Source organism: Pseudorca crassidens, chromosome 1, assembly GCF_039906515.1.
Source record: "Pseudorca crassidens isolate mPseCra1 chromosome 1, mPseCra1.hap1, whole genome shotgun sequence".
NCBI lineage: Eukaryota > Metazoa > Chordata > Mammalia > Artiodactyla > Delphinidae > Pseudorca > Pseudorca crassidens.
This window is the reverse complement of record NC_090296.1, coordinates 187,623,759-187,651,018: the sequence shown is the minus strand read 5'-3', so window position 1 is coordinate 187,651,018 and position 27,260 is coordinate 187,623,759. Positions and strand designations below refer to the sequence as shown.

General features: G+C 41.8%; 1 protein-coding gene across 1 annotated transcript in view; it reads left to right on the top strand.

The window, feature by feature from the left end:
* Nucleotides 1-276: 276 nt before the first annotated feature.
* ARHGAP21 (Rho GTPase activating protein 21) overlaps nucleotides 277-27,260 on the top strand; it is a 168,371-nt gene continuing 141,387 nt past the window's right edge. The window contains exon 1 of the mRNA XM_067703274.1: nucleotides 277-488. The gene's annotated coding sequence lies outside the window, so the exon portion shown is untranslated. The remainder of the gene's footprint in view (nucleotides 489-27,260) is intronic.

The window sequence follows — 27,260 nt, the reverse complement described above, 5'->3', positions numbered from 1 at the left end:
TGTGGGCTGTGGCCCGTGGGCTCGTTTTGGCTGGGGCTCTACAGGTGAACTGACTACAGCCTTCTGCTCAGCCTGCGAGGAGCCTTTGTTATCTCCACAGCGAGTTTTGGACTCTTACAGTTTTCGAAGAAGAAAAAAAGAGGCAAGGACAGTGGCTCTTTGTGTCTCTCAAAGGCAGCACTGTTTCCTTGGGCTGGCACTGCCCACGGACAACGTGCTGCCCTTCATGCGAGATTGTTTTACTGCCCCGACGCATGGACTGCCTGGTGCCAGCCTTCACACGGGAGAGAAATGCTGGATGCCCCCTGCGACGCCAGCACAACTTACAAAGCAGCGAATGGATATCACCTTTTGATGATGACTGTCAATAATCCATCCTCATCCTCTCCCTGCGTCCCTGTGAAGCAAGTTTCGGGGAGTGCTTCCTGTTACCTGGCTGATTTAGGATGCCTGTTGCCTGGAAGTCAACGGTGGTCTTGACCTTAGAAGTGAGTTTCTGAAGATCTCTCTCACATTTCCTTTATTTAGATTCATTTTCAAAAGTTGAAAGTCAGTGAACAGCTCAGTCTTTGGGAATACTGATCTGTTTATTTTTAACTGAAGTATAGTTGATTTACAGTATTAGATTCAGGTGTACAACATAGTGATTCAATGTTTTTATAGATTATACTTCGTTGAAAGTTGTTACAGGGAATACTTACCTGTTGCCTCAGTCGGAACCCTTCATTCGTTGATACGTTTCACAGGCACTTCTGAGGACCAGCTCTGTGCCACCCACTGCAGCTGGTGCTGACGTACCAAGAGGAAACACTCCTGTCTTCAGGGAGTTTCTAGGTAACTGACAGTTCACTAGGATAAGTAACGAAGGGGCACTGTGTGCCACGGAGCCCGGAGGAAGGGTCATGGAACACCGCCAGTGGGAGTCATGGAGGCTTCCCGATGTAGGCAGTGACTGAGTTGTCATGTTGGAAAAACAGAAGTCAGCTGGGGGGCTGGCAATGAGGAAGGGCACACAGCGTTGTGAAGGCAGCGAGAAAGCACGGCACACTTAGGGAACTGAAATTAATTTAAAATAGCTGGAGGGCTTCCCTGGTGGCGCAGTGGCTGAGAGTCCATCTGCCGACGCAGGGGACACGGGTTCGTGCCCCGGTCCGGGAAGATCCCACATGCCGCGGAGCGGCTGGCCCGTGAGCCATGGCCGCTGAGCCTGCGCGTCCAGAGCCTGTGCTCCGCAACGGGAGAGGCCACAACAGTGAGAGGCCCGCGTACCGCAAAAAAAAAAAAAAAAAGTAAAATAGCTGGCGTTAGGGGTGGCAGGAGATATTGATGAAAACAGAGATTTTGAAAACAGCCTTGGGTGCCCTTGGGATTTTAGATTTTATTGTAAAGGTAACTGGGAGCTTTTGAAAGATTTTTGCTGGATGGTGACAGGGTCAGGTACACCATACAGACCATGAGTCTGAACAATAAACCAGTCCCACACAGAAGACAGCACATTGCCCGGGGGCTATGCCAGCCCAAGGAACAGTGCTGCCATGAGAGACATAAATGCAAGTTTCAGAAAGCTGGAACTTGTCCTTCGTCTGCATTAGACTGTATTTTTGGGGTTGCTTTTATTCCTGTACCTCTAAAATCTTGCTTAGTAAAAAGTAATAGGTGCTCAATACATGTTTGTTGAATGATGAATGAATGAATGAATGATTCTGCCCTCTGGGAGAAGAGGGAGCAAGTGTCATCTTTCTTTCATGGGATTTCATACCAGATTTTCTGATACTTGAAGACCACCTTTTCTTTAGTCTTATATTTTCAGGTTCCACACCCTTAGATCCTTCAACTATCCTTCATGTGATGTGATTCTTCCCCGCCATCCTGAGTGACCCTGTTCTCATTTGTCATTGTCCCCTGATTAAAATATGGTCCTGAGAAGTAAATGCAAATCCCCTGGTAAACTCTGGCCTCAAGAAAGACTTTCAGGGACTCTTCATGTGATTGCTTTTCAACTCAGTTTCACCTGGTTATTTTCACAATCACTTAACCCTGATGACTCAGATCGTGCTTATAGTAAATTGAAATCCTGAAATCTTTCCCGTACGTTCTCTTTCTAAACCATATCTCCTACGAGAAAAAAAAAATTTTTTTTAATATGTCCCCTCTTTGGGATATATGGTTTACATCGTTTAGACTCAAGTGTAGGGTTATACTTTTAACTCTTTGAAACCTCAACTTGTTTTCTTGGACCCATTGTTACAGCCTATTAAGGCCATATTAGCTACATCTTCCAGTCTGCCATCGTTTGTCTGCAAACATAATTGGAGTTCAGTCAGTGTCCTAAATCAGATCACCAGGAGAAATGTTTAACAGACTAGATCCCTGCGGCATACCAACTAGAAACTTCCCTCAAGTCAGTGTTTTTAAGGATGAGCAAACCCCCCCTTGCAAACCCATGCCAGACGTGGAGCAGAGTGAAAAATAAACCGTTATTGTCTTGAGCACCTGAGATTTTGGATTTATTTGTAACTAAAACAAAAATTAGCCCATTCTAATATGTGGTTTATCATACACTTATTTTCCTGTACTTTAAGCCGTGTCTATTTTTTGTTTTCATCTGTGTCTTCGTTTCTATAGTGATAAATCGGGATTATTCTTCTTACATCTCCTCACTGTTTATTGAACTGTAATAATCCACTCTTCTGATTTTCCAGTGTTTTTTTTTTTCCTGTGAAAGAGTCATATTGCAAGAATCTTTCTTGAATGAATATCAATAGTGGGCCAGTTGGAAGTCATACTTTTTTCATTATATTTGGCAAAGAAAAAGTATACTTCCTTTTAGAGGAGCTCCACCCTTCAGCTGCAACTCATTACTGTCTACCTAAATGCACTTAACTAGCCAGAAAGCAAATGTTTCCCATTACAAATGACATTTATCAGTTAGTCTCAGGAATAGGTTTCCTTCAGAATTGATCTAGTTTGGAAATAACAGTTATGACTCACTACTGGATCTCTCAGTGCTTTCAAAGTGAAGAAACTGCAATGGATGATATGATTAACATTGACCTATCGCATCTTTTGGATGTGTATATCAACCATAACATTTATTTTTCCAATAGGACATTTTTTTGGTTACCAGTGTTCAAATGCCTTCCTGAAGAGGCCTGGTAGCCTTTCGTGTGCATTAATGCTTTACATTTTAAAGTTTTTCATATAACCTTCATTATTATATTTTTAGAATTTGTTATTTTATTTTGTACTGTTGCTCATAAATTTAATTATATTGTTAAAAAATGTTTGAGCTAATATCATTCAGATTTTAAACCTGATTGAAATATAGCAAGTTCCCAGCTTCTCCAGTGGAGTTTGTTCTGAAAATTTGTAGTCTCCTTTTTGGAGCTTGGGTGATATTTCCTAGAAATAATTTTGAAATCCATGATTAGTTTCCACCCTAGCCACCCAAAGCCAATTTAAACCCTAAAGTAGTTGAAATATATATATATATATATATATATAGTCTTCTAAGATGATACACACAGACTATATATATATATAGTCTGTGTGTATCATCTTAGAAGACTATATATATATATATATATATATAGTCTGTGTGTATCATCTTAGAAGACTATATATATATATATATATATATAGTCTGTGTGTATCATCTTAGAAGACTATATATATATATATAGTCTGTGTGTATCATCTTAGAAGACTATATATATATATATAGTCTGTGTGTATCATCTTAGAAGACTATATATATATATATATAGTCTGTGTGTATCATCTTAGAAGACTATATATATATATATATATATATAGTCTGTGTGTGTCATCTTAGAAGACTAATATGTAACAATGTTTGGGAAAACCAATTCTTTGGCATCAAAAAAGGCACACATTTATTTGGAGAAAATGTTTGTTCCCCTAAACTTCCTTATGAGACAGGAAAAAGATGTAGCAGCCCTAGGAACACCTTTTTTCTCTTTCTTACAGCCATGGAAAGAACGGTCTACTGATATTATATATATATATGTGTGTATATATATATATATACATATATATATACATATAATTTTTTTTTTAAGAGTATGGAAGAATAGGACTCTTTCTCCCTTTTCAGGTAGTTGAGGTGATCCTCTTAGAACATCTGGTATGGCCTGAGATGGATGGCAAGACAAAAAAAGTCTCTGTAAATCAGATCTTTCCTTCAAAATACTTGTAGTTAATTTCATACAGTAGCTTAAAAGGTATAGATCCATGTAGAAGCAATGTAATGCAAAATTAACTCATATGGGGTCTCACCTCTTCATTCTGACTTTCTGCCGTAATGTGTTGATCACTAATAAGAATATCAATCTAATAATAACTTTTTTTTTTTTTTTTGCGGTACGCGGGCCTCTCACTGCTGTGGCCTCTCCCGTTGCGGAGCACAGGCTTCGGACGTGCAGGCTCAGCGGCCATGGCTCACGGGCCCAGCCGCTCCGCGGCACGTGGGATCCTCGCGGACCGGGGCACGAACCTGTGTCCCCTGCATCTGCAGGCAGACTCTCAACCACTGCGCCACCAGGGAAGCCCTAATAATAACTTTTTAATGAGGTAGTGCAGCTGCAAAATTCACACTCTAACCAGTTCATCCCTCTAGTGCCATGGGCAGAATTGAGATGACTTTGAAACTTCTGAACTTGGAGGTGCGGAACAAACCGTATCTGCTTATTTAGTGATAAATTGTTAGTGAGCTATGTCCTGTCACCTTGACCCATAGATGAACTAACTCAGTGTTGAATCAGCAGGGATTTTGTTTTTAAGCCTTGTTTGCTCCATTTTGAAAGCGACAAAATGGCAGCCCATGAACAAGAGAAGGAAGTAAAGAGGAAAATCTGTGATCCGGTAAGGAATTTATACCACGATTCCACCTTTGACCATAATAATACAATACTAGAAACTCAAGAAAAAGATTTTTGTCTCTGCTAAGAAAAAAAAAAAAAGGAAATAGAGAAAGAGATCCAAACAGTGTTGAATTTTTGAAATCTTTTAAACAGCTATGCTCCAGACATTGAATAACATTGACAACCAAAGCCTTCCCATCACTTCTTTTTTTTTTTTTTCTTTTGCGGTATGCAGGCCTCTCACTGTTGTGGCCTCTCCCGTTGTGGAGCACAGGCTCCGGACACGCAGGCTCAGCGGCCATGGCTCACGGGCCCAGCCTCTCCGCGGCATGTGGGATCTTCCCGCACTGGGGCATGAACCCGTGTCCCCTGCATCGGCAGGCGGACTCCCAACCACTGCGCCACCAGGGAAGCCCCCCCATCACTTCTTGAAGAGTGAAGGTAGAGTTAACCATGAGGTTAAGTGATCTGGAAAAGATTATCTTATTGTAAAACTGCCTAGAATGCAAATGGAGTTTTCTATAAGTCACCAGTATTAACTTGTTTGCTAAGTTGAATAGAAAATGCCAGGAAGTGTGAAAAATCTGGGGAAACGTGAAGCAAAATAAAGTACAGTAAAAGAAAATACCCAGGGCCCTGAATTTTGAACCAGGAGGTCTTGGTTTTAATTTCTCTCCTGTACTAACTTCCTGGTCACTTGGATGACTGAGACTTAGTTTAACCCTCTGCAACTATATCTCATTGGATTGCTTGCTCTCTAAGCCTTTTCCAACTTCAATATGTCAGTGATCTATCACTGGTCTACTCAGTCAGATAGAGGCGTTTCTAGATACTAAGGGGTGGTGACATTTGGTCATCAATGTCTGTCTTGAGTAACAGTAGTGGCAGCAGGCACAACTGCCATTCACTGAAGTTTATTCTGGGCAAGATTCTGTGCTGAATCCTTTACATGCATTATCTCAGTTAATCCTCAAAATATCATTAGAGATTTCATGTAGTTTGTCCAAGTCCTCCCAGCTATAAAATGCCTAATGTGGAAAGAAGTAGTGCATATTGATCTTTTTATCATCTGCTCATAAATTAGCTGCCATAGCAGCTTTAATTGAAAACATAAACCTCATGTCTCCCTTCTTACTGGAAATCAGATGTCTTGTGTGTGTTGGCAAAAGATTTTAGTTTCAGTCACATTTGGATCTATTCGTGGGTGTTACGGGCACTGAGTACACTCATAAAATCAAACAATGTTAGAACTATCAGAGATCTTAAAGTCTATCCAGTGATGTGCTGTCCAGAATAGTAGCCACTAGCTGTATGTGACTATTGAAATTTTAACTAATTCGATCAAAAACTGCTTTTCTCATTCACCAGCTACAACTCAACAGACACGTGTAGCTACCATGTTGGTCAGTGCCTTTACAGAATATTTTCACCATCACAGAAATTTCTATTGGCCAGTGTGGTTGTAGTGACTACATTCTAATTCAACCCCTTTGTAGCAATAAGGATGCTTTTGGTTGCAGGTAGAAGAAAACCTGGCCCCAAATGACTTAACCAAAGAATGGAAGAGTGGGGAATTTTTTGGTTCACATAGTTGGATAATCCAGGACTTACTCAGGGTTCTTAAAGCCATGTGGGTTCCTCCTCCTGTTTATCTCTCATGTCTACCCTCCCCTCACTTCCTCCCCTACCCCCAGTGCCTCAGCTTGTCTTAAGGTCAGATCCATTCATGGTGACAATAGCTAGTAGTTCCAGACCTTCCCATCAGAGGAAGAAGAACTTGGGTGGGTGGGGTGGGGGGAGTACTTAGAAGAGTGAGGGAAATAACTTCTCAGAAGTCTTACCCTCTGTATGGACATGTCTCACTGACCCAAATTTAATGATGTTTATCTCTCAGTAATCCTGTGGCGAGAGAGATAGAACGTTCTGGGTTTAAGCCAATCAGGCCCATGCCTGGGTCAATCCCACTGTAATTACTATAATTTCATGACTAATATACAATAGATTCATAAAGAGATCCCCCCCCCCCGCCCTGCAAAAAAATCCAAAAAAACCTCAGAGTACTTTAAGCAGAAGAAAAGAATAAATTTTGGTGAGTTACCTCCCAAATATCTACTATACCCTTTATTTTTACGGTTTCTCCAAAATGATGTCTAGGGTCCTGTGAAAATGCCATACTGGAGGCCGCAGAACTCAGGCAACGGTGTAGCTGGGATTAGGTTCTGTATTTCCAGGCAGCACACTTTCTACCATATTGTGAGGGTGCCCCATCATGATGTATATATAAAAGATATATATCTTTGGGTATCATAGAAGGTACAAAATTATTGGATGCACCATAGTAATGGGAATTCAATTTCAAGAGCTTTACCCAGACCTAAAGAGGGGACACTCAGTGAATGGGTAACCTCCAGGCATGCTGCTGTATAAACTTGGGTAATTCAGTTAACCTCTACTAATTAAGCTTCTGTATCACATTTCTCTTGCATTCCTTATAATGCAGGTCAGTACAGTTGAGGTCCCTGAGTCTAAATTAATGTTTTCTAAAGCTCTTTGACACTCTAGGCTAGAGAGTGTTACTTAGGGGGAGGATACTATTATCCAGTTTCCCTTAAAGTGGAAGGAAATGGTACCAGTAGTCATCAATTACATTTCTTTCAAGTCTTTTCTCTTAGTTTTCAAAAAATATGAAATCTGGGCCTTACGTTTTTAGATTTCTGAAGTTTATATAAATGTAGAAAAGAGGAATGCCCCCATCTGCTCCTTCCCCAAATATAAATATACAAAAGAAGAATCCACACAAGTCTGTTTACAATTTAGAACAACAGCAACAAAAAAGAAACCGTCGTGGTGATGAGTGCAGAAAGTCCAAGCCAGTTTTGAAGCAGCTGGCCTTTGAGTTGCTAAGTGTGTTTCTTTTTCCCACTCTCTCCTGAAGCCATAGTTGCTACAAACTCCCGGAAACAGGACTGCACTGATTCTACAGAACTGCTTTATTCCATCGCACCCCAGTCACCAAACTGCGGTTAAATGGGCGCGAAGAATAAAACAGCCCGAGATTCCTAAAATGCCACGTATTTGCAGTTTGACCAAAATGGAACCAAGCCTGTAGGCTTGTCTCGTTACTTTTTGGAAAAGGGGAAAGTGAATATCCATGGAGATGCTCTTAAAATTGTCCTCATTTTCTTCTGAAAAATCATACCAATTCATAAAGAAATTGTAGTCCTAGTCAAAGGGGTCAGCATACCCACCAAATGGAGACCCCCAAAGAAAGAACAAACTACCCAAAACTGCGGTGTGAGCTTTACGTTCTGAGGCACTAGTGAGACAGCTATGCATACCTTTCAGAGCATGCTCACACCTTTATTTGCTCATGATAAAGAGCTCTCTCTTGCTCAGAGGGGCTGCCCTCCTTCTGTGAGGCCTTGACATGAAGCCTTTCAGGACAGTAACTGCAACTCTTCTCTGAACTAAATGAACCAGCCTCTTCGGACTCATAGGAAGCATTTTAATGACCACTGATTGCTATGGGGTCAATTCTTCCTACATGTAAATGCCCATCACAGAAATCAGCAGCCCCAAGACTCTACTCACAGATTCTAACAACAGATTCTACAGGTAGAACAGTTATTTTCTTGTTTATTTGTTATAGAAGTTTTGGAAGATGACAACAGCACATATTGTTCATATTATCATCTCATATTAGCTTCTTATTTAAGACAGTGACCAAGCCTATCAGCTTAATTCTCTCCGATGTCTTTCTTCTTTCTTAAGATAAAAAAAAAAAGAAAAAAAAGAAAAAAAGTAGGGGACTTCCCTGGTGGTCCAGTGGTAAAGAATCCGCCTTCTAATGCAGGGGATGTGAGTTCGATCCCTAGTCAGGGAAGTAAGATCCCACATGCTGCGGGGCAACTAAGCCCGCGAGCCACAACTACTGAGCCCTTGCGCCTCAGCTAGAGAGACTGCGTGCCGCAAACTACAGAGCCCACGTGCCCTGGTGCCTGCGCGCCACAACTAGAGAGAGAAAACACACACACCACAACTAGAGAGAAGCCCGCGTACCACAATAAAGATCCCGCATGCCCCAACTAAGACCTGACTCAGCCAAATAACAATAATAATAAATAAATAACAAATCTGTATTTAAAAAAAATAGTAAATTAGTAAACCAGAATCCTCTGAGCCTTTTCTCCACCCCTCACCACACACCTGTGCCTTTCAGGATGAATATTTGATAACATTGGGACAACAAGCCTGTTGTTCTGGGCCTTATAGTACTATAATAAAGTGTTGCTGATATTTAAAATGCTACTGATGTTCTTATATGACTTTAGGATAATAACTGTAAGTCACTAATTAGATGAAGTAAGTGAATACCAGAGTCCTTAATCAAGTTTGAACCTAAGGGAACTTATAGAATTGATGAGGAAAACTTGACCTTCTCCTTAGTTGGTGTTCGCTGCTGTAACAGAAAAAGAAATCCCCTAATATTTATTTACCTGTGTTATTTCAAGAAACAACACCCTCTGATGGTAAACAAGGATTCTGAGCCTTTACTCCTTCTAAGTTATTGACAGTAGCTACTGATATCAATCTTTATATTAGCAGGATCCAAGTGCTTTTATAAGCTTCCTAGGGAAATAGACAATAATGAGGTGAATTAAAACAGAGTATAGATCTGAGAACAAACACATTTTTCTGAAGAATCTTAGAAAGAATCGGATGCAGTGTGGTATTAGAGGACGATATCAAGGATGGCACTGGGGTACAATCCAGCTCTGATGCTTCATGTCTGTGTGGCCTTGAGGAAGCCACTTGAACTCTCTGAGATTCTGCTGCTTCATCTACATAGTGGGGGTAATAATGCCCCCCGCCCTTTGCCTTAATGGATTATTTTAAGAGCCAAGTGATTCTTAGAATACATGTGTTATTATCTTGAAGTTTGTTCATAGTCTAATGATCAGAGCCAATGGCCCTTTCTGTCTTCGTGTTACTCAAGCTTTCTATATATTTAGCTAAGTAGCCTCAAACGCTCTCCTTTCACAATGTAACACTCTATGGGTTCTGTTCCCTACTTTAGAAAAGTTTCTTCATTCCTATCTTTTGTAGACTTTCTCCTGCCTCCTAAAGTTAATACCCCTGAAATTGTGTCTTTGGGTTTCTCCTTCTCCTTTCCCTCTCCCTCTCTCTCTGTCTCTCTCACCAATCTCACCTGGCTAAGTATCCCCTTTAGCTGGACGATTCTCATGTCTACGTTCCTAATCCACAGCTCTGTTTCGAGATCCACACTGTTTCCAGTTGCCACTTAGAAAGCCCGTAGGTGATTAACACTCAAGATTGACAGCTCCCTCCCCAAAACCAGCTCTTCCTAATAGACTGCTATTTCTATAAACGGCACCATTTTCCTCCTAATTCCCCACTCTCAAAATGTCAGGTATATGTGACTTCTCTGTTCCTTCTCCTCCACAATTTTCATATTTTGTGGGTTTGCCCTCCACAGAATCCTTTTTATCTGTTTCCTTCCAATTTCTATGACACCGCCATGGCTCAGGCTTACCTTGCCTCCTGTCGAAACTATTCCCGTAGCCTCTCTTCATCCTCGCTTCCCTCTAATTCATTCACTACATGCTGCCAGAAAAACCTTCCTAACACACAACTCTGAACAAATCATTCTCCTACAGCACATACGTTTAAAGACTCTGATTGCATATGAAATCAAATTCAGACTTCTTATCCTGGTTCCATTTATTCATTCCTTCGATGAATATTCATTGTTAAGTGCTGGAAATACAGTGATGAGAAAAACAGGCCTGATTCAGGCCCTCACTGAATTTTCAGTCTCGTATGGCAGACAAATATTGCATGAATGGGCAAACAAAAAGTTAATTCGAATTGTCAGCACTTTATGAATGAGAAGTTAAGGTTATTTCAAATAACGTCCCCTGATCTGGAGGCTCAGAGAAGGCTTTCCCACAGAAGTTTTATGTTTGTATATCATACATGTGGAGACTTCCCTTTTCTCAAATCCTCTACTCACAATCGATCTTTCATTCAAATGGAACAACTTGGAATCCTTGGTTATGCCTTCTTCTGTGCTTTGTTCATGCTGAAGCTTTTATCTATGCTATATTCTACATATCTTTCAAGTCCCACCTCCTCCATGTAGCCTTGTTAGTAATTTCTCCATTCAGCTGTGAGTTCTTCCTCCCTAATCCAGTGGTCCAGGGATCCAATGATCTTGTTAAAACCATACTTGTTTGGAGGTTAAGATGGAAAAAAAAATCAGTTGTATTTCTAAGTATTAGAAACAAGCAAATGGAAAAAGAATAGTTAACAGGGCTTCCCTGGTGGTGCAGTGGTTGAGAGTCCGCCTGCCGATGCAGGGGACGCAGGTTCGTGCCCCGGTCCGGGAAGATCCCACATGCCGCGGAGCGGCTGGGCCCATGAGCCATGGCTGCTGAACCTGTGCGTCTGGAGCCTGTGCTCTGCAATGGGAGAGGCCACAACAGTGAGAGGCCCGCATACCACAAAAAAAAAAAAAAAAAAGAAAGAAAAAAAGAAAATAACAATCCATTTGAAATAGCATCAAAAATTATGAAGGGCTTCCCCGGTGGTGCAGTGGTTGAGAATCCACCTGCCATTGCAGGGGAGACGGGTACGAGCCCTGGTCTGGGAAGATCCCACATGCCGCAGAGCAACTAAGCCCGTGCCCCACAACTACTGAGCCTGCACTGTAGAGCCTGTGAGCCACAACTACTGAGCCCCCGTGCCACAACTACTGAAGCCCATGCACCTAGAGCCCGTGCTCTGCAGCAAGAGAAGCCACCGCGATGAGAAGCCCGCACACCACAACAAAGAGTAGCCCCAGCTCGCTGCAACTAGAGAAAGCCCTCGCACAGCAACAAAGACCCAACACAGCCAAAAATAAATAAATAAATTTATAAAAAAATAAAATTATGAAATACGAACCTCTGCTTCCAGCTCAGTTTTACTCTCCCACCTGCAACAACCAAGCAACAACCAAAAATCGATAAATAAATCAGTAAATCAACCCACACAAAATATATGAAACAATGACTTTGAAGACACAGTATCAGGCAATGAAGGACAGTGATCCCTGAGAAACAGAAGGTAAGAAAGGGGAGCGCTATGATTGCCTAAGCTTATGAGCTTGAGAGAGTTTGGGAGCTTCTAGGTTTCAGCACAGAGAGAGAAAACCAGGCAAAACCCAGTGACTTCTTGAATTGAGGAGGTGGCACTCAGAGTCCAGAGAGACTGTGGGAGCTGGAGTATTCAGGACAGAGTAATAAGGAGGAGAGTTTTGCACAAAAAGAGAAAGGTCCGCCTCAGGTATGCTGCAGAGAATTGATCAGTGGATGTATGTGAGGAAACTACTTGAAAGTGGACTTGGGTTAGTTGTAAATGTTCATTAGTAATAGTCGAAAACTAGAACTAACCCAAATATCCATCCGCAGTTGAATGGACAGTTTGTGGTATATTCATATAGTGCAGTATATTCATACTCAACCATATTGACCAATCTCAAAAACAGAATGTGGAAAGAAGGCAGTCACAAAAGCGTAAAAACTGTCTCTCTCCATACAGGAAGTGAAAGAACAGGCAAAATGAATCCATGGTGATAGGATTCAGATCAGTGGTTGCCCCTGGGTGTTGAGGAGTAACTGGCAGAGACATGAGAGAACTTTCTGGAGTGATGGAAATGTTTGCTGTCTTGACTGGGGTGGTGGTCTCATGGGTTTATTATACGTTTATCAAACTTGCTCAAGATGTATGCTTTCGATTTCTGCATTTTATTCTTACATACGTGTTCTTTACAAATGAGACAAATACTAATCTTGTAACAGATGATGAGTGACAGTTTATAAAGCTTGTGTTTCTGAATATTTAATTTTTTAAGTAGGCTTTAAATTTCTACTTCGTTAAGACATTAAATATATGACATCTCTTCAGACTTAAAATGCATCTGTTTATAAGAATTGTATAAAAATTCTGAGCCTTTACTTCATCAAAGAGTTAAAAGTTTCAAGAAATAAAAAATTGCTGAACCAATTTTTGTTGTAAAACATGCTACTGAAATGGAGGTGAGATGGAAAGGGTTTCAAGGCTGAAATGAAACTCCACCATAACAAAGACAGAGAACTGTGAAGAAAGGGGAGAACAATTAAAAGTTACAAGAATAATTAAGCATCCTAGGACAAATGCAGTAGAAGTTGTGAGTGTGAATACCCAACAAGCCATGATCCACGCAGAGGGACCTAAGTCAGGAAATATGCGTTAGAACTGGGAGCCCTGCCGTGACCTTGGGTCCTGTTCTCATACCACACATACCTCTCATTCCACGGGACACAAATATGCCTTTCATATTAGAAAGAAGACTATTTCCTATATGCTCGGCCTTTCCAGTGGCCATCAACAAGCACAGGGACAGACATCTGGACAGAAGCTACTTAGGTTTTCTAAAACCTTTATTTCTTCCCAAACACATATCTTATTCTCTGAAAGTTTATTCAGTGGACTCATTAAGTGCTGTATTTGAGAACAAGGTTTTAACATGATTTTCAAGAAAATACATAATTTGAGAAATATGTTCATATAATTAATAAAGACCTACTAGAATGGGGGTGTCACGTTGGCGACAGCCACTTTCTCGTGGTTTGCTTTATATTAGAATCGTTTGCTCACTTCATTGTCTCTGTTCAGCTATAAACAACATGAGGGCAGGAACTGCATCTTACTTCCTTTATGTATCTCTGTCAGAGCCTTGAACATGACTGGTGATTAAGCATTACTTACTCAATTAAAATTAATCAAATTGGCTTTTACTTTTTCCTCTGCATTTCCAGGTGCTCAAGAGTCCCTCTGGAACAAGTTCTTCTCCTTTTTTTTTTTAATATCTTTATTGGAGTATAATTGCTTTACAATGTTGTGTTAGTTTCTGCTGTACAACAAAGTGAATCACCTATATGTATACGTACCCCCTCCCTCTTGCGTCTCCCTCCCACCCTCCCTATCCCACCCCTCTAGGTGGTCACAAAGCACTGAGCTGATCTCCCGATGCTCTGCGGCTGCTTCCCACTAGGCACAGGTTCTTCTAATCTGGATCCTTCATTGCTCTTTTAGTGTGTTTTGAAGGTGAATATTTTTTATTCATTCGTGCGTCTCTTACTGATTTCTTCCCTCTTTCCCGAGGAGTTCAGCAGCTAAATAGAGAAACTGTTTCCATCCGTGGGATGAGTCCTGTTTTCTCTATGATTTCCTCCAAAAGAAAGAGCAATAAATAAAGCAGGGCAAACATGAGCTGTGTCAACATAGCAAAACACCTGCAGGATAACAACTCAGAGCTGACAAAGACTTACGCAACTTTTTAATGGTTTGTCCTGGATCCAACAGGATATTCCTGACAGTAACTCTCTCCCTGCCAAAGGGATCATGACCCTTGAATCTGGTAGAGAAATTGAGTATAATACTGTACTGTTGCTTCTGGGAACGACAGGATAAAATATGTGGTTGGAATCTTGGTCACAGAAAGATGTTGTCCATAGATTAGCACACGAGACAGAAAATGATCATAGTGATAGCAGGCAAAACATCTAACATGTATATAGGATAGGCAGTTTGCAAAGCAGTTTTGTAGCCATGCAATAGACATATTGTAGCCCCTCTTCCCCCAACACACACACACACACACACACACACACACACACACACACACACACACACACACACACACACACACACACACCCAAGGGGGTGGCTGTAATTTTGTTCATTGCACAGATGAGAAATGGACTCTGACCAATGGAGGTATTTACTCAGTCACAAAACCACGTTCCTCCTTCATATTTCTTTTTCTTTTTTTAAAATTTATTTATTTTTGGCTGCATTGGGTCTTTGTTGCTGTGCGCGGGCTTTCTCTAGCTGCGGCCAGTGGGGGCTGCTCTTCATTACGGTGCGTGGGCTTCTCACTGCGGTGGCTTCTCTTGTTGCGGAGCACAGGCTCTAGGCGCACCAGCTTCAGTAGTTTTGGCACGCAGGCTCAGTAGTTGTGGCTTGTGGGCTCTAGAGCACAGGCTCAGTAGTTGTGGCGCACAGGCTTAGTTGCTCCGCAGCATGTGGGATCTTCCTGGACCAGGGCTCGAACCCATGTCCCCTGCATTGGCAGGTGGATTCTTAACCACTGCGCCACCAGGGGAGCCCCCCCACTTCATATTTCTGACTCGTATGCATTAACCAACTAATTCCATTTGTGACCTGTGTAGTCTTATTGATCTGTAGTAAAGCCATTCCTCAGCTTTGATACAATATCATTTAAAATTCATTAAGGTGACTTCTGGTTTAAAAAAATATAAAATTTCTCCCAACTGCCCATTAAAATAGCTAGGAAACTACAGAATAAAGAAGAAAAGTTATCCCAAGGAAAATTAAGACAGTTATACAACTTATTAGAATTTGGGGTGAATCTTGACCAATGGAAAAGTAGATTTGACAAACATTAATGGGAAATACTAAGCCCTTATCTGATGCCAGCCACAGTGCAAGGTACTGGGAATATATTGTCAATAAATACAATTGTAATCAGCCTCACAGAGTTCACCGTCTAGCTCAGCTTGCTATAATCTCCCAGACACTGCTTCACAGTTTACCTAAACCACCTGGAAGGAGGCAGGAGTATGACTTTTACCATTCCAGTGATTCTTGCGCTCAGAGGCCCTGTACGTGTACCAGCTGGAATATTGGGCAGGTGGTACTTAGTCTGTAGACCCTTATCTGGCAGCCAGAGCACTGATACTTTCTTCTTGCTCATCTCACTCTCCACTCCTCCTTGCCCCACATTTTGCTGTATTTTTGCATTAGCTGGAAAATAGGTATACAGTTCTTAGCATAGCCCTTGAGTCCTAGTAAGTTCCCATTAATGTTAGACATTTACATTATCATTTTTATTTTTCTAATTCAGAGGTGATTCTGATTCCAGAGAGTGATGGCACAGAAAGTAGGGCTCAGGAAAACTGGTGGCAGTATCAGTATATGGCCGGTGTAGACTCCACGTGTCATGCTCCAAAGGCAGAGAGGGCCAAGATCAGGGAATGCCGGTAGGAGTGCTATATTAGTCAGGGTTCTCCAGAGAAACAGAACCAATGGAATGTATATAGAAAGAGACTTTTTTTTATAAGGAGTTGACTCACCCAATGTTGAAGGCTGAGAAGTCCCAAGAGCTGCAGTTGGCAAGCTGAAGACTCAGGAGGACTGCTCATGTAGTTCAAGTCTAAAAGCTGGCAGGTGCCAAGAGCCAGTGTTTCAGATTCAGTTCAGAGGCACAGAAAACAAAAAACAAACAACAATGCCCCAGCTGGAAGGCAGTCAGGCAAAAGGAGTTCCTTCTCCCTCAGCCTTTTTCTTCTATTCAGGCCTTCAACTGATTGGATGAGGCCCACCCACACTGGGGCAGGTAATCTGCTTTACTCAGTCTACTCATTCGAATATTAATCTCATCCAGAAACACCCTCAAAGACACACCCAGAATAATGTTTGATCAAACATCTGGGCACCCCATGGCCCAGTCAAGTTGACACAAAAATTAACCATTACAGGTACCTAGTGAGGATATTAATTTTTCAACCATTCCATAGTTTCAAAGTGCAAGGGGTGAGATAAGATGTCATGAGGAGAATCACAACAATTAAAAATACCCTAGGGCTTCCCTGGTGGCGCAGTGGTTGAGAGTCCGCCTGCCGATGCAGGGGACATGGGTTCGTGCCCCGATCCGGGAAGATCCCACATGCCGCGGAGCAGCTGGGCCCGTGAGCCATGGCCGCTGAGCCTGCACGTCCGGAGCCTGTGCTCCGTAACAGGAGAGGCCACAACAGTGAGAGGCCCACGTACCACAAAAAAAAAAAAAAAAAAAAAAATTACCCTAAAAACCAGCAAGTGGCCAAGTAGCACTTTAACCTGCTCTCAAACAGTAGATTCAGGAAAGGACCTCCATCTTCCCACAAATCTGCAGAGTGGGGTCAGGACAGTCCACGCTTCTATCTGTTGATAAAAAAGTATGACCAGATCTCAACTGATTGAAGAATGAGAAACAGAAGAAAAGTAAGGGTCTATAAAATGTGGTATAAGGCTAGAGGAAAAGAATAATCTCCACAAAGTTTTGAAGAATTTCAGGAATCTCTTTGCCTTCCTCCACAAAGCGCAGGAAGATGCTGTCTCAATGAATTAAAGCAGAAAGACAAAGAAGGAAGAAAAAACCCAAAAAGATGACAGGATGGGATAAAAAGGCAAAGCAAGATTTAAAAAGCAAAATGAGAACTTTAAAAAGGAAAAACAAATAACACAGGTAAAATAAAGTCATTTTTTCATTTATGAAGAAGACATAGGGACTTTTCTGAATATGCAAGGACTAAGGAAATATCTAGAAGTTCTTCACTTAGTAATTGCTATTTTCCACAATTGCTCTGATTGTTCTAGTCACCAAGTATTGATAAAATAAGAAAAATAAATAGATACAAATGTCAGAAAGAAGAGGAAACAGAAGCTCTTAGAATTGAGGAGAGAGTTCAGTAAGTTGGTTGATTATAAAATAAATATGCAAAATCGATTATTTTTCTGTATGCCAGTAAATGGTTTGAAAATATATAATCACAAATCATTATAAAGTATAAAATACCTAAGAATAAGTGCAATAAGAAATAGGTAGAGGGACTTCCCTGGTGGCACAGTGGTTAAGAATCTGCCTGCCAAAGCTGGGGACACAGGTTTGAGCCCTGGTCCGGGAAGATCCCACATGCCACGGAGCAACTAAGCCCGTGAGCCACAACTACTGAGCCTGCGCTCTAGAGCCTGTGAGCCACAACTACTGAGCCTGTGTGCCACAACTACTGAAGCCTGTGCACCTAGAACCTGTGCTCCACAACAAGAGAAGCCACTGCAAAGAGAAGCCCACACACCGCAACTAGGAGTAGCCCCTGCTTGCTGCAACTAGAGAAAGTCCATGCGAAGCAATGAAGACCCAGTACAGCCAAAAATAAATAAATTTATTAAAAAAAGAAAAAAAGAAATAGGTGGGAATGACATTGTAAAAATTATAAAACTTCACCAAGGGTGATAAAAGAAGACAAATAACTGAAGAGAAAAATCTATGTTCATTAATAGGACAGCACAATATTCTATTCTCATATAATGAAAGTTAATTCTTTCCAAGTTAATTTATCCATTTAATACTATTTGAATAAAATCTTAATGAGACTTTTTGAGATGACTCATCGAACAAGAATAACCAAAGATCAAATTAGAAAAATGTTACTAAAGACGGAGGCTTGCTTTACTAGATTATCACTCATGACGGATACAAGGTAAAAAATGTATTTTCAGCTCTGATCTTGTTCTGACATCCAGACTCAGCTTTCCACCTGCTGGTGGACATGAAGTCCAGCCAGAACTTTGAAGTCAACACGCCCAAAGCTCCCCTTCCCAAAATAGCTCTCATAAAATCAATTAAATCACACGTCAGATGGATTCAAACTGCCCAATACTTTTATTTCCATTACAGCTCCCCTAATCAGGCTCTTACTTCCCTATCCCTAAGCTGTTGCCATGGTCCTTGCTCAGATTTCTGACTGTATTCTCTTCTCTATACGTGGGCTCCATCCAGCAGTCCCTCTGCCAACCATGCTACTACTTGACTAACCACCGTGAAGGGACCCTGGTCGTGTCAGTCACATGCCTCAAAACTTTTAGTGACCCCCCCCATTGTCTACTAAATAGACTCTAAGCTTGTTAGATTATATTGTTAAAAGGTCCTGCACTTTAAAAAAAATAAATTTATTTATTTACTTTATTTTTGGCTGCATTGGGTCTTTGTCGCTGCACGTGGGCTTTAGTTATGGTGAACAGGGGCTACTCTTCATTGCGGCGCGCAGGCTTCTCATTGTAGTGGCTTGTCTTGTTGAGGAGCACGGGCTCTAGGTGCGTGGGCTCCAGTAGTTGTGGCGTGCGGGCTCCATAGTTGTGGTGCATAGGCTCTAGAGCGCAGTGTCAGTAGTTGCGGTGCACAGACTCAGTTACTCTGCGGCATGTGGGACCTTCTCAGACCAGGGATCGAACCCGTGTCCCCTTCATTGGCAGGTGGATTCTTAACCACTGCACCACCAGGGAAGCCCAGGTCCTGCACTTTTTAGTCCCTACCTGTCTTCTCAGCTTTCTCTCTCATTAAACTCCTTTCTGCAAACTATGGTCCAGTCAACCTGAGCTGCTCACTGGGCCCTAGGGATGCATCCCACTTTGCTACTTACGTGATCTTACTTTACTAACTCTAGAATGCCCTTTCCTCCAATTCTGCATATCCCAAGTCTACCCCACCTTTTAACCTCATTTCACCTCTAACTGATGCCTATACCTAGAGGTTTTCCTCTGTGTGTCCTTTGGTACCTCATGTTCTACCTCAAAGCATGATCATTTCTAGACAAATTTTAGTCTCTTCTACCAGAATATAAATTCCCTGCGGGACTTTGCTTATTCACCTGTGGGTGTTCATAGCTTCCATCACGGTGCCCGACAAAGAGTAAATGATCATTTTATATGTTGAACTCATTAATTAATAGACATGCATACAATTGATCCAAATAACTGAAAGCTTAGCAAATATTTAGTTAGAGGACACTGACATATACTGAGCTATCCATTAAAAAAGACTAGAAATAGAACTTTAAACTACGAATAGAATTTGATTAGAGAACTTCGTTGTGTGGTTTTCCAGAAATGTTTTTATTATACAGTATCAGTCTTTATGTTTTCAACCTTAACTCTCTTATTTTTTCATTTCTTGACTTTTCAGAATGAACAGAAAGAAACCTCATTCAGCCATTTCATTCCATTAGTATAGATGAGGAGATAAATTAAACAGATATTTATGAAGGTGATTCAACAAAGATTTCACTATCCCTTGGTCTTCATGTCAGGCAGTCTTGACACACCCAGAAAAGGTCACTTAAAAAAGGAAAAGTAGGTTGGCATCAAAATAGTTTTCTGTAATATTAAAAACTAGATGAGTGTGAAGCAAATATTAAAATTTTGTCAAATCATATAATCAATTTTATACAAGGCATATGAATTCTATATAATAACTAGAAGTGATTGAACATATTACTTGAAGTGTTTTGCAGTAGTTCATTAAATCCTCAAAACAAGATAGGTGTTCTTCCAGTTTTGCAGAGTGGAAAACCGAGGAAAGAGTGGTTGACCAAGTTTGCAAAGCCAGGATTTGATTACGCTAAGATTTGGACCTTGGCCGTGTGAGAGCAGAACCTGCCCCCTTATAACTGCTGTTCTATTTTAACGCACCATAGAAGATAATGTGGTACTTCCCTTCTCGTTGCGGCTAAATGCAGCTGAAAACCTGGACAGTATATGTAAAACAAACGTAAGAAGAGTACATGAAAAGGTGTTCTATGTCAACAGCCATTAGGGAAATGTAAATTAAAACCACAATGAGCTATTACGACACACTTATCAGAATGGCTACAATAAAAAATAATAACACCAAATGCTGGCAAGGGTGTGGAGAAACTCGATCCCTCGCACATTGCTGGAGGGACTGTAAAGAGGTAGAGTCACCCTGGAAAACACTTCGGCAGTTTCTTAAAAAACCTGTAATTAGCATATGACCCAACAATTGCAGTCCTGGGTATTTATCCCAGAGAAATGAAAACTTATGTTCATGCAAAAACCTGTACACAAATATTTTTATTGCCACTTGATTCATAACAACCCCAAACTGGAAAGAACCCAGATGTCCTTCCTCGGGTGCATAGTAAAACAAACTGTGAGATGGCCACATTGTGGAGGACTACTTAGTCATCAAGAGGAACAAACTATCGATACACACGACAACCTGGATGAATCACCAGAGAATTACGTTGAGTGAAAAAAGGTGGTCCCGGTAGGTGGCAGACTGTATGATTCCATTTATACAACATTCTTGAAATGATAAAATTATAGAAATGGAGGACATTATAGTTGCCGAGAGTTAAGAAGGGGTGTGGAGTGGGAGAGACATGTGGGTCACAGAAAGGGACAACCTGAGGGATTCTTGGTTGCGTCCATGAAGTGTCCTTGATCTTGGCTGTACCAATGTCAATATCCAGGTTCTACTATAGTTTTTTGTTTGTTTGTTTTGTTGGGGTTTTTTTTGCGGTACGCGGGCCTCTCACCGTTGTGGCCTCTCCCGCTGCGGAGCACAGGCTCCGGACGCGCAGGCTCAGCAGCCATGGCTCACGGGCCCAGCCGCTCCGCGGCATGTGGCATCTTCCCAGACCGGGGCACGAACCCCTGTCCCCTGCATCGGCAGGCGGACTCTCAACCACTGTGCCACCAGGGAAGCCCTACTATAGTTTTTTTAAATTAATTTATTTTAATTGAAGTATAGTTGCTGTACAATATTATGTGTTACTGGTGTACAATATAGTGATTCACAATCTTTTTTCCTAAGTCATTTTAAAAAATGTTTTTATTTTATATTGGAGTATAGTTGATTTACAGTGTTGTTAGTTTCAGATGTACAGCAAAGTGATTTAGTTATACCTATACATGTATCTATTCTTTTTCAAATTCGTTTCCCATTTAGGTTATTAGAGAATATTGAGTAGAGTTCCCTGTGCTATACAGTAGGTCCTTGTTGATTATCTGCTTTCTATATAGTACTGTGTATATGTTAATCCCAAACTCCTAATTTATCCCTCCCCGCACCTTTCCTCTTTGGTAACCATAAGTTTGTTTTTGAAGTCTGTGAGTCTGTTTCTGTTTTGTAAATAAGTTCATTTATATCGTTTTTTTTAGATTCCACATACAAGTGATCTCATATGATATTTATCTTTCTCTGTGTGACTTACTTCATTTAGTATGATAATCTCTAGGTCCATCCATGTTGCTGCACATGGCATTATTTCACTCTTTTTTATGGCTGAGTAATATTCCATTGTATATATGTACCAAGTTCTACTATAGTTTTTTTTTGTTTGTTTTCTTAAATTTATTTATTTAATTTATTTATTTTTGACTGTGTTGGGTCTTTGTCGCTGCAGGCTTTCTCTAGTTGTGGTGAGCGGGGGCTACTCTTCGTTGCGGTGCCTGGTCTTCTCATTGCGGTGGCTTCTCTTGTTGCAGAGCATGGACTCTAGGCACATGGGCTCAGTAGTTGTGACTCACGGGCCCTAGAGTGCAGGCTCAGTAGTTGTGGTTCATGGGCTTAGTTGCTCTGCGGCATGTGGGATCTTCCCAGACCAGGGCTCGAACCCATGTTCCCTGAATTGGCAGGCAGATTCTTAACCACTGCGCCACCAGAGAAGTCCGTCTACTATAGTTCTGCAAGATGTTACCATGGGGAGAAACGAGGTAATGGGAACACAGTCTCTCTTTGCATCATTTCTCACAATGGCATGTGAAGCCACAATTTCCCCAAAATAAAATGTTTAATTAAGAAATGGATAATGTTCCTAAATCTGGAAAACCATATTTCTATGTTCAAAGGCAACAAAAAGGCACACTCAGACTTACCACTCTAACATCGTTTATGGCTGAGGGGGTGGCATGGGTAGGGCGGGGTAGGGTGATGGCAGGGCTTAGAGAAAGTCTTCAAATGGAGAGGTTAAGAAAATAGAACACATGAGAGCACATGAAAAGTCTATGAAAAGACACAGCGTGACCAATAAAATAAAACAGTGTCAAGACAGAACAGTTGATGTTATGGTGATTACCTCGAGATGCCTCACCCCCTAAGTGATGGTAAACGCATAATATAGAGACCGTTTTCCCCTCACCCCCCTGCCTACAATAATGCTTCCTGTTCCCAACTTGGCCCTGTACCTGTCAAGTCTTTCATACATTTTAAAGCTGTTTCAGTTTTAATGGGGCTCCAGTATTCACTTCAAATGCCCATTAATTGGATTTATACATTCTCCTCCATGAGACTAAGAAGTAGAGCTTTATGTTTTTATTAAAGCCTTTGAAGTATTAGGGTTTATTTTATTTCTTAAAATAATAGACCCAAATTAAATCTTAGCTTAAGAAATCTTTTCTATAGAAATAAGGAAGAAGGAAAAAAATCCCTTTGGAAAGGATGAATACTCTTCTCTACCACTCAGAAAATCAAAGCTATTTTGATAAGTTTGAATTGCTGCCTCACCCTACTTGTTTCACTTTATTCGCTACCAGAATAACTTCCTGTTGCATTGCCAGATGGTTAGAGTGATTTCATGGCAACATCGCCCACATGTGCTTTCATGAAGTCTAAATAGAACAGTTCACATTTCTGGGCTCAATCAGAACTCCTAAAACGCCTTCTGCTCTAGAATAAAAGAAAGCAGAGATGCAAAGCTTTACGCACTTCTTGAAGTGTCAGGCCTCTGCAGGCTTCTGTGATGTAACCATTCCCTTTTTCTCTACTTGCATTCAGAGCAATGTCCAGTCTTGAATGCAGGATGGGATCACCTGAGGAGTTTTCAAAAACACTGGTGCCCGGGCCCCACCCCCAGAGAGCTGAATTGATAGGTTTCCAGTGTGGCCTGAGTCTCAGGAGTTTTTAGAGCTCCCAGAAATTTCAAATATACAGCCCGGGTTGATCAAATCTTTATGTGTTTGATCAAATCCAGGTGCCATTTAATTTGCTGTTTTTATCAGCTCAATTCCTAGCCTGATGAAGCTGCATTTTTCAAAAATGTAACTGGAATTCTAAATCAGACTTTACATCAAGGATTTAAGTTCCCTCTTCAGTAATTAGCTCAATTTTATTTTATTTTATTTTTAAATTTTTTTTCCTTTTTTTAAATAAATTTATTCGTTTTATTTATTTATTTTTGGCTGCGTTGGGTCTTTGTTGCTGTGTGCGGGCTTTCTCTAGTTGTGGCGAGAGGGGGCTACTCTTCGTTGTGGTGCGCGGGCTTCTCATTGAGGTGACTTCTCTTTGTTGTGGAGCACGGGCTCTAGGCGCGCGGGCTCAGTAGTTGTGGTGCGCGGGCTCAGTAGTTGTGACTCACGGGCTCTAGAGCGCAGGCTCAGTAGTTGTGGCTTGTGGGCTCTAGAGTGCAGGCCCAGTAGTTGTGGCTCACGGGCTTAGTTGCTCCGTGGCATGTGGGATCTTCCTGGACCAGGGCTTGAACCCGTGTCCCCTGCATTGGCAGGCGGATTCTTAGCCACTGCACCACCAGGGAAGCCCGTTAGCTCAATTTTTAATTAGTAAATTAGTTATCTTGATCTTGGTAATCATTCCATGTCTATGTGTTTAAAATCATCACGTTGTACCCTTTAAATACATACAGCTCTATTTGTCAATTATTCCTCAATAAAATTTTTTTAAATGCTCCTAAATTTTACTAGTAAAAAAAACTAGTAAGTTAGATTTTGCAGTTTGGGTGTTCATGAACAAACTGGAGGTCTCTGACATGTAGCAGGTTGTAATTGGGCTGCAGCACAAATTTGAATGAGATGCGCTACAGGCTGGAGAGCAAGGGCAGGTACCTCTCAATTCAGTCTTGCAGTTTTCCCCTTGTCATGGCTGGGCTCACTGTATAACATCTTTATGTGAACCTTTAAAAATGGCCTATGGGTGAGAAGGAAGATGCTGGTGAAAGTGAAGAGAGCAGTTCACTTTTGGTGTGAAGATATCCATCAGAAACATTCCATTGTGAAACGTTCCCATGTTTCTGTAATTCATGTATTTACCTTCCTCTCCCCCTACCCCCAACCCCCCGACACACACAGTCATATTTTCCATCATTTTCAAGAGCCACTCATGTTTCGATAGTATATTTGCCGGGAAAGGAGGAGCACGTTTATCTCCTGTTTGTCCCGCAATCATGTAACCGTGTAGCTGCACCTCCGCTCCCCTCTGTTCCCTCCCAAGGCTTCCAGCTTTTGTGTTGAGCTTCTGTCCAATGTGGGGCTGGTTGCTGCCCCAAACCTTGGCACTCCCAGCCTTCCTTAATAAAACGCTGTCGTGCCATGCTAGGCGGAGGGGTGATGTGGGGAAGGGCAGATGCTGTCTTCCGCCCCATCCTTGGCTTCCCCCTAGTACCATGATACCATGACACTGAGTCCGTGAGAAGATTTACTGAAAGTTTGCAACTCACTGGAGAGATGACAATGTAGGCAAAGGAACTTTAAACAGGAGGCAAAATATAGCTGTTCTCAGTCTAAGACAAAAGGAAAAGAAACAACACTCCTTACAGGGCCCTGTCCTGGCACATTGCAGTGCTTAGCCAGTCTTCCCTGTTTCAAGATCTACTTTCCTCGCTGCCTCTGTCCCTCTCTCTCTCTGTAGAAAGGCCCTTCTCCAATTCTTTACAGTACTGGAAAAATCCTTCCCTCCCTCTGAAATGACGCCTCCGTAACCAGGGCAATCCGTAGCATCCACAACTCTCAGTCCATTTCCCAAAAGGGGGTTGCAGATGCGTCCACTCACTTAAAATCGACTCTACAATCCTCCTTAAAAACAGTGATCAGGCACTTCCCTGGTGGCGCAGTGGTTAAGAATCCGCCTGCCAACGCAGGGGACACGGGTTCGATCCCTGGTCCGGGAAGATCTCACATGCCGTGGAGCAACTAAGCCTGTGCACCACAGTTACTGAGCCTGTGCTCTAGAGCCTGTGAGCCACAACTACTGAAGCCCGTGAGCCACAACTACTGAAGCCCGCATGCCTAGAGCCCGTGCTCCGCAACAAGAGAAGCCACCTCAATGAGAAGCCCACACGCAGCAACAAAGACACTACACAGCCAACAATAAATAAATATGATAAATAAATTTATATATTAAAAAAAAGTGAGCAGTGACAATTTGTAGAGTGCAGATGACTCTGCCCACCTTCTTCTTAAAAAGCTTTTGGCCAAAAGCGAAAATGAGTTGGGAGCCATGAGTCTGCGTGCCCTCTGTTGGTAGCATTTCTCTGAGCTTCTCATTTTGCTGTGCTAAGTGAAATTCTGATATTAGGTACATGCATTTTTCACATAACACAGTCCCTAAACATATGCCAACCACTTAATTAGGCATCCAGTTGAAGCAACAATGACGTCCTCTGTTGCTGGAGGAAACACTGGTTGGGACTTACTGGGTGACAATGTGTCTGTCTTCACTTCCTAAAGGATTTTCAAGGATAATGTTTATATGGAATTTTCCCTTTGGAAGTGTTGACATTTGACCAGGGGTCAGCAAACTTTTTCTGCAAAAGTTTATGTAGTCAGTATGTTAGGCTTTGTGGGCTGTGTGGTCTCTGTCACTATTACTCAACCCTGCTGCTCCGTAGACAATATGTAGACAAATGGGCGGGGCTGTTCCAATAAAACTTTATTTACACAAACAGGCAGTGGGCCAGACCTGGCCCCTGGGGCCTAGCTTGCCAACCCCTGCTTTAGACAATCCCTCACATAAGAGGCTACTTGGAGGCCTCAGCAGAATCATCCAGGTGAGTTCTGACAGGTGAACTGTCCAAGGTTGGGGTTGTGGCAGTCCAGGGCTCCTGGTGTTTGAGATCTTTGCATCAGAATGAGATGAAAGTCCCCATTCCTTCTGAGGCTACCAGTCTTTGTGAGTAACTCTGAGGAAACAGACTCAAACACACTCCTACATAGGTACACCCACTTCCGCCCCCTCACACACATTCACACTTTCTTCTCCCGAGAACAAGCAATTCTCAGGGACAGACTTGTCTACGTCCACATTAAAGGAAAGAAAGAGTTTCCTAGAAGCAACAAAATCCGCACAGCTGCCCTGTTTACAGTAGAGAGCATATTCTACGTTATATCGCAGGGCAAGTTCAATACTCTTATTTTCTTTCTCTCCCTCCCAGCCATGCCAGTAGGAAATGAGGTCCCTCACGATGTCTTTCCAAACAATACAGTCCTCAACCCCATGGCTAAAAGGACAACTGCCTGGATTTTGAAATTACCGTTTTTTGTTTTCGTTTTTGTTTTAAACTACATACAAGCTCCCTCTAAGTGTCTCAGGAAAGAGGAGCTGTAGAAAAATGTATTCTCCTACCCTTATCTCCATCTGCGGTCAGTCCCTAGAGGTCAGAGCAGTATGTGCATGTGGTTCCTTGAGTTACTCCTGAGAATTTGGGGGTTGGCTAACCTATTAGTAGGTGTCTCTTGAAGATGCCAAGGGCTTGCTGCATTGATATCACATGGGAGTAGGGAGGATCCTTATCTCTGGGACAAGCACCTATAACTCTTTATAGAAGACTTTCTTCATGGGGACAGTATGGGGTCTTACCCAGAACACCACACAGAAGGAACACCACTGTCCTCTTTAGACAGTCCTCCTTCACTTTTACGGAAATATGCTAAAAGTATCTCTTCTTTCTCAGCCATACACAT